At 45.6% G+C, this 8,235-nt stretch overlaps 1 protein-coding gene across 2 annotated transcripts in view; it reads left to right on the top strand.

Moving 5' to 3' along the window:
• Positions 1 to 7,971, top strand: part of LOC142151527 (melanin-concentrating hormone receptor 1-like) — a 32,907-nt gene extending 24,936 nt beyond the window's left edge. For both annotated transcript variants that reach the window (XM_075207258.1, XM_075207259.1), the window contains exon 5: positions 7,046 to 7,971. The gene's annotated coding sequence lies outside the window, so the exon portion shown is untranslated. The remainder of the gene's footprint in view (positions 1 to 7,045) is intronic.
• Positions 7,972 to 8,235: the final 264 nt, after the last annotated feature.

Raw genomic sequence — 8,235 nt, forward strand, 5'->3', positions numbered from 1 at the left:
GGTTCTACGGAGCACAAGATGGCGCTCTACACTGACGATGTTCTACTCACTGTGGCCAACCCGACCTCCTCTCTCCCCTCCCTTTTTTCCGAACTTGATTTATATGGCTTTTTTTCTGGATATAAGATCAACCCAGACAAAACTGAAGTCTTGGACTTTTACAAATCTGGATCCGATAAGTCTCGCCTAGAACAAATCTTTCCCTTCAAATGGTATCTCCAAATACTAAAATACCTTGGAATTTATAATACTAAGCGATACCATCAACATTCCAAGCTAATTTCCCCCGCCTGCTTTCTGAAGTGAAATCCGACCTAAACACATGGTCCCGTTGTCTTATCTCCTGGATAGGTCGCATTAACACAATCAAAATGAACATTCACCCTTGGTTCCTCTACCTATTTCAAACCCTCCCTGTCTTTGTCCCTTTCTATGTGGTTAAATTTCTCCAATTCACAACCTCAAGGAGGTAAACGTCCTCAAGTTCACCTGAAAGTGCTGCAGAGGTCCTCACGGGGCGACGGCCTAGGCATTCCCAACTTTAGACGTTACTACCTTTCTGCTCACCTTGCTGTGAAAGGACCTCTAGGGTCCTCAGCATTAATGGCAATAATGATATGTGAATGAGTTAAAAATGTTGGTATTGCCTTAAAAATACATTCAGCATAATCAGCAGAAAAAACAGCTCCAGCCTTGAACTATCTCAAAGACCCCGGAGGAAGGCCTAGGACAGGGGATAATGGATGATGGCATTGGGAGTACTGGCGCCAGCGAAAGGTGATAAGAAGAACCCATAAAAGCGACATGAAGAAAACTATCTAGCTTTGTCAGAAGATTTATATTTACTCAGAAAAATATCAATTATGTGCTTCTATCTTATAACCAGATCAAACACTTTTTCATGTATAAATGTAACCCACTAATAAACAAGCACAGCTCAGTATACATCTTGACATTAGCATGTCTGTGTCTTGATTACTGATCTCCTGGTTAACCAGCATCTTATCTAACTGATATCTGAAGGGACTTGATAAAGGAGAACTAAATTACCCTAACATTGCTCAGTGTGTCCAATGGTGTTGCTCAAATTCCCCTAGAATGTGGATCCGCATTGAGGTCGAGGCTCTGGGTTTATTGTCTCCTGCATAACTCGTCAGGCACCGTCCCCGCACGCTGCCTAGGTGCCGAGGACGGACGCCTGTGTTCTTACTCAGCTCCCGTCCCATTGCCTAGCAACGGGACGTACTTCTGGTCGGCATGGCGCGCATGCGCAGTAGGGCTTACGTCCCGTTGCTAGGCAACGGGACGCTTCTTACTTCATGTTTGCTGACAGTCAGGTGTTCCTGAATGCCTCTGCGTCCTCCTCTTATCAGGGGCTTGGTTAGGGTACTTAAGGCACTGCCTCCCACACACCTGTGCCAGTGTATTGGTTTCACCTCTTCAGTGTGCCTTCTCCTGTTCCCTGTTTCCATTATTTGTCCTTTGGTTCCTGACTCCTGCCGTCTTCCTGACCACTCTATTTGTCCTGCGATTTGGCTCCATTGACTATCTGGTTACCGAACCCTGCCAAGCTCCTGACCTTCCTTTTGGATCATCCTCGTGTACTGCGTTATCAATTGGCACCCGACCCAGACTGTACTATCATTCCTGCGCACTTCCACTGCACTGTTAACAAGCTGGAAGTACCGCAACCTGCGCACATCACGCAGCCAAGCCCAAACCTCCATGCAGGGGTCTCTGGTGAATACCGGGGGTGCGTTAGACTCCGTATCTCCCTGTCTAGTAGCGCCAATATCAGTCAGCGGCACCCTCAAAGTCATTATCATGACAGTATACTCTGGCCATGAGTAACCAGGATGAACCGTCGGCCCGGGACCTTCTGTTGCATCTGGCCCAACGTGTGGACCAGCAGGACACCAATCAGGCACAGCTATTACAGTGTATTCAGGGCATGGTTACCCGTCTCGACGCCCTTCAAAGGTCATTACCCACACGCCCCGTGGTACCTTCTGGAATAGTGACCTTTACCCCTGCCTCAACTTCTGCCAGCTCTGCTAGTCCTGCAAGCTCCCGAGGGTTGCGGATACCCTCACCGGAGAAATATGATGGAGATCCAAAGAATTGTTGCGGGTTCCTTAACCAATGCGCTACATAGTTCAAACCCGCTCCTGAAAACTTTTCTTCAGACAGAATCTCGCTCCTTTCTGGCCAAGCCCTTGCCAGAGCATCTCCATTATGGGAACGTGACGATCCATTGCTTCAGAATTCCGTGACCTTTATTGAAAGCTTTTGCAGGGTGTTTGACGAACCGGGTCGTGTGTCCTCTGCATCCACGGGTCTCCTAAATCTCCATCAGGGTACTCTCTCTGCGGGTCAATACGCTGTCCAATTCCGGACACTAGCATCGGAGCTGGAATGAGGCTTTTCTTGCTACATTCTGGCAAGGTTTGAATGACAGGATTAAGGATGATCTAGTTTCACGGGATCTACCTCCCAAATTAGGTGATTTAATTTCCTTATGTATCAAGGTGGATATTCGCCACCAAGAATGGACACAGGAGCGAGAATGAGGTCGCCGATCTTTTCCGCGCCTTGCACCTCAATTTCAATCTCCTGTACTCCCCATGGAAGAACCTATGCAAATTGGTCGTTCACGATTATCTCCTGAAGAAAGGGATAGACGCCTGAAAAATTGGTTATGTCTCTACTGTGGGGATCCTGGACTCCGTCTATCTGTATGTCCTAAGAGACCGGGAAACGCCACCTCCTAGGTGATTGCAGGGAGGTCAGCCTAGGATCCCAGTCCTCTTCTCTCTGTTGGGTGCATGCGCTCTGTCTCGTCCTGTTGCTAGGCACGGGACGCTCTTCTGTTCTGGCGGTCAGCTTGTCTGACCACCCCTGTTCTCCTCCAATCACCCAGTAGCAACCTCTATTTAAATCTTGGTCTGGCAGGAGGGGTGCCAGAGTATCAGGTCTTCTGTCATCCAGCATTGTTCTATTTCTGCTTGTATATTGGTTTTGACCTGGCTTCCTCTGACCCCTCTCCTGGTTTGTGCCACTGCCTCCGTTGTGACCCCTGCTTGCTGATTATTCTCCTAGATTTCTCGTGACCCTTGACCTCAGCCTGCTTGACTTCTCTGTGGATTTCCCTTCTGCCTCCATTTGGTTTGACCCGGACCGTCCTGACCATTCTCTATAACTACTCTGGTAACTGTCTAGGTGGACCGTGACCTGCGTACGTCTTGCAGCCAAGCCCAAACCTCCTTGCGGGGGTCCCTGGTGAACCAGGGGTATGCTAGACTCCGCACCTCCTAGTTCAGTGGCGCTAATTCCAGTTGGTGGTCTGAGCATCCTGAGTCCAGCGGCTCTTCAAGCCTGACAATGGCCAAATTGAATGAAACCACATTAAATGATACTGAACACACATCCTGACTAATTCCAATCAATCACTAAATTCTCTTTAGGACAGGACAAATAATGTATCACCCAAAACTTCCTGGTTTCTTCTTTGGAACAATCCCTGCAGAAGCCTTCCAGAGGTGGCTGCTCTCAAAAGGGCTCAACCTAGTTTTCTTCTTTCAGTAACTTCACCTCAGGGTGTTGCTGATTTTATCCCATTAGGTTCCCTGAAGGGAATTCTGACATCCACCACAAAGCCTTTTTCCAGTAATAATGACACCCCTCTGGATACCTACTAAGGCATGGGTGCATTGCAAACCCGGTTTATGGGTCTTAAAGCACCTGCTAAGCGTGTGCCACCCCTCCTTCACCAACCAGAGCAGTTGTTCCTAAATCTACACAATGAACCCCACTTATGCTCTCCGACGTTAAATTGCCAACAAGGCCCCTCTGCTTTCCCCCAAAGCACTGGGTAGCCCTGCAAAATGGCTGATGCAAACATTTTGCCGGATACCACATTAAATGTCCAGGCTATTCCAGCCATGACTTGGATGAGACCCGTGACATGATCCCCGAAAGCCCTGTAGGTCATCTCTATGATAGTCATATATATTTGAAAACAGCAGAGCAACTTTCCTTTTATCCATGAACACACTATCCAGAATAACAAAAGCTTGGAATCAATGTCCAAATGTTCTGAGGATTTGTAGCATCTTCTCCCATTGTCCTCACTCCTGCTCTAGTTCCTACCCACACTGTCCAAACTGAATAATTATAATTGCTTTGCAAACCATAGATAGAGCCCCCACATCAAAGACCTTTGCAGCAGTGTGAGGATTAACATTACTAGCTCCAGATGACAGCTGTCAGAAAACAATTACTGTAAGGATTCAAAACACAACTTCCAGATAACAGCAGTCAAAAAACAATTCACAATAATAGCTACAAACACCTTCTCTCAATTCCTGTAATCAGCACTCTGTTAAGAATAGCAATTCTCCACTTGGTCTACTGTAATACTTTCCTTACTCTGCAATCAGCCATTCAGTGAAAAGGTGAAGTCAATCAGAACAATTTATCTCACCTGTTTATAGTCTTTATAAAGTCCCTCAGTTCTACCAAAACTATGCAGGTGTAAAGTTTTGTTTTGGATTTCTCTGCTTGAAGACTTGTTTTGTTGAGTGTACATCATGATTTCAACTTCTCCAGTCCTTTGACCTCAACTCCATCCCCCACTATTCTACCTTCACCAGTCTCTTAACTTGACTTTGCCCATCAATATTCTACCTTCTACAATCCTGTGACTTCAGCATATACCTCCCGACCTGTCCTCTCAGAACTAAGCAGCTTGGCCGGACGTGGTTTGTCTCTGATAGGTGCCCCAGCCAAGTGGTTCTTTCCTCTGAGCTGCCAGCACTGTGACAAGCAGCAGTGGGGATGCAGATAATATCTCACATCCTCAGGCTTAATGAAGCCCCCTCTAGTGATCAGGCTGTGGCTGCTTTCATACTAATCGCAATCCATCAACAGAGTTCAAGGTGCAGCCCTCCTATTCAAACATCATACCCCATAGGATAACTGGTGTAGGCTTATTGCAGGACATTGTTATAGGACTACAATATTACCAATTATACCAGTGGTCGAAGTGTGCCGGTATATAACGGTATACCAAACCGCCACTTCTACCACTGCTGTCATTTTAGCTCCCGATGTGCAGCCACGCATCCCCCCTTCTCCCCCAGCAGTGTGGCCACACATTACATAGATGAGACATGCTGCACATGCACGTATATAGCTTTGAACTTTTGAACCCTTTTGTACCTCTGCAGATCCCGTATTTAATTGCAGAGGAAAGTGAAAGCATGAGTTCCACCTGCATTCTATTCACTCTCACCAAGATAACAGAAAAGTCAGCAGAAGAAAAGTGGTGAAGCAGAAATAAGAAAATAAATGAGAGAGAGAGAGGAGCATAGGTAAGAAGAACAGAGGAGAATATTGTGCAGCTGGATGTGTGACAGTGACAAGTTAGAAGATAGTGCAGGGGGATGTGTAACAAGGACAGGGGAGAAGATGGTGCAGGGGGATGTGTAACAAGGACAGGGGAGAAGATGGTGCAGGTGGATGTGTAACAAGGACAGGGGAGAAGATGGTGCAGGGGGATGTGTAACAAGGACAGGGGAGAAGATGGTGCAGGGGGATGTGTGACAGGGGAAAATATGTTGCAGGGGGATGTGTGACAGGGACAGGGAAGAAGATGTTACAGGGGGATATATGACAGGGACAGGAGAGAAGATGGTGCAGGGGGATATATGACAGGGACAGGGGAGAAGATGGTTCAGGGGGATGTGTAACAAGGACCGGGGAGAAGATGGTGCAGGGGGATGTGTAACAAGGACAGGGGAGAAGATGGTGCAGGGGAATGTGTAACACGGACAGGGGAGAAGATGGTGCAGGGGGATGTGTGACAGGAGAAAATATGTTGCAGGGGGATGTGTGACAGGGACAGGGGAGAAGATGTTACAGGGGGATATATGACAGGGACAGGAGAGAAGATGGTGCAGGGGGATATATGACAGGGACAGGGGAGAAGATGGTGCAGGGGGATGTGTGACACGGACAGGGGAGAAGATGGTGGAGGGGAATATGTGAGAGGGACAGGGAAGAAGATGGTGCAGGGGGATATGTGAGAGGGACAGGGAAGAAGATGGTGCAGTGGCATAGGTAAAAGGTAAAGTGTGAAGGGAGAGACAGGTTAAAAATGGGAACATCAGGAATGCAGCCACCATAAAACACAAGTAGTAATGAAGGATGGGAATGCACAGATCATCATAATAATAATCATTCGGGCACAAAAGGGACAAGTGTTAAAAAAAAATTTAAGCTATCATACTCCATTCACTTATTTTTTCCATACCCCCACTTCAAAATTTCCAGTTCCACCACTGAATTATGCACAGAAATTACCAAGAAGCTGCAATTAGAAGAGGGAACAATTAGCTTTATTCCAGAACAGCCAAAGTGTACTGTGATGATACCATGACGTTAGGGTAGGAACCGTTTGACTGTGTGACCTACCCTAAGAGAGAAGATGTATACAGCAGTACCTTTATTACAAAAAATGAACATCTAATGCAAATAATAGACACTCAACATTATATATACTTTAAATCACCACACTCAAAAAAAACTTCCAGTTATATTAACAGAAGAACAATGATAAAAATGAAACAGTCCTTTGTTTTTAGACAGGCCAGAAAGGGTTTGTATAGTTCTGAGGTCCTGCAGTGGTTTTAAATCTCCTTACGTAACGTTCCAAAGTCGCAAGGGAAATATGTCAGCGGTAAAGTTTCATAATTGCCCACATTGTGAGTTGTATATCCCCATGGATAGTTCTACACTCTGGCCATGCGGTAAACAAATGAACTAGTCATGTGGCAGCTGCTGAGGTAACAGAGCCTTTGGACTTACAGATCCCTCCGAACAACGAATTTCCAATTTGTCTTACAATTATCGCATTGCTAAATACAAACTCCCGGGCAAGTTGTTTTGTCAATATCTCTGTGGTAATTCCCAACAGCTTAATGATCGGCCAATGCTTTCTATCAGCATGATATAGATCTAAACTCCAGTCTCTCTGCTTCAACAGGCCCACCTAGTGAAAAGACCAACAATCAACTCCGGATGGAGCAGAGTTCCTAGGCAGCAAGATGGATGAAGTAGTTGCAGAATCAGACGCAGGAATCACGATGGAGCTGGCAAGAGATAAAACTCAACACAGAGTTCTGGAAATCCTCAAACACACAGAAATCTTCCCTGCAGGCCTTTTAAGGGGTCCAAATTTCCCACGCTGGGAATCCCACCCTGCAGAACTAAGTTGGTTGCAGTAAGGGAGGATGCGAGGGTAGGACGGGGGACAAAGGAGTGTATTGAAAGTGTCAAAAAAATGACGGAGGATTGGAGCACTGTGAAGAGATGAGACTTGAAGAAGGATTGTTTAGCAAGTAAGAGGGTGGAACTGCAAGATGAGAGGATGAACTTGAAATGAAGGAATTATGCGAAGGAACAAGATTTCCTCCAGTGGCGCCCGGCAGTACGTGTGCATTTTTTTATGAACCGGGTAAATTTGGAGTGGCATTTAGACCGGTGAAGGTGGACAGAAGAGGCAAGGGCAGCAGAGTCAAAATCGGTGAGGGTGTGGTTGTAGAAGTAGGCCGCCTGGTTGGGGCAGGCCAGGGTGGATAGAGGGATAGCAGGATCAAGTCTGCGTCTAGTAAGGGTAGATTTAGGCAAATGCGTGTATATAAATATATATAATACCACTAGAGGTTTAGAGGAAAATAGGCTAGGTCCATCAGATACAAAGTATTTTCTGCTTCAGACATATATGTGACAACTGTCTGTTTGTGGATCTCTACTTCCCACCTGATATTTCTCCACCATGTAGATGTATTCTGCCTTTTCAAATGTGTCTCTCTGTCTGTGCCAGTTAGTTCTATTTCATATACTATTACATCTGTATCCACGCACATTTAAATACTGTAATAAACATTTACATATTTGAATTTTAAAACTGTATATCCAGAGTAACTTTTTGTTAATTTCAAACAAATGTGTGTATCTTTATACTGCGCCAGATTCAATCATTGCGTGTAAGAAAAGTTAGGCTTCTGAGCTGGCACCACAATCTCTGAGATATTGCATTGAATGTTTACCATCAGGATGTAATATATTCTCTAATCTTGCATTTAATGCAATTTAACTTAGCAAAATTCACATCAATTTGTGATTTCCTAAATTACTCGCTGGTTGCATTGTTTATGTAGTTCATCTAACAAG

The sequence above is a fragment of the Mixophyes fleayi genome, chromosome 4, assembly GCF_038048845.1.
Source record: "Mixophyes fleayi isolate aMixFle1 chromosome 4, aMixFle1.hap1, whole genome shotgun sequence".
NCBI classification, from domain to species: domain Eukaryota; kingdom Metazoa; phylum Chordata; class Amphibia; order Anura; family Limnodynastidae; genus Mixophyes; species Mixophyes fleayi.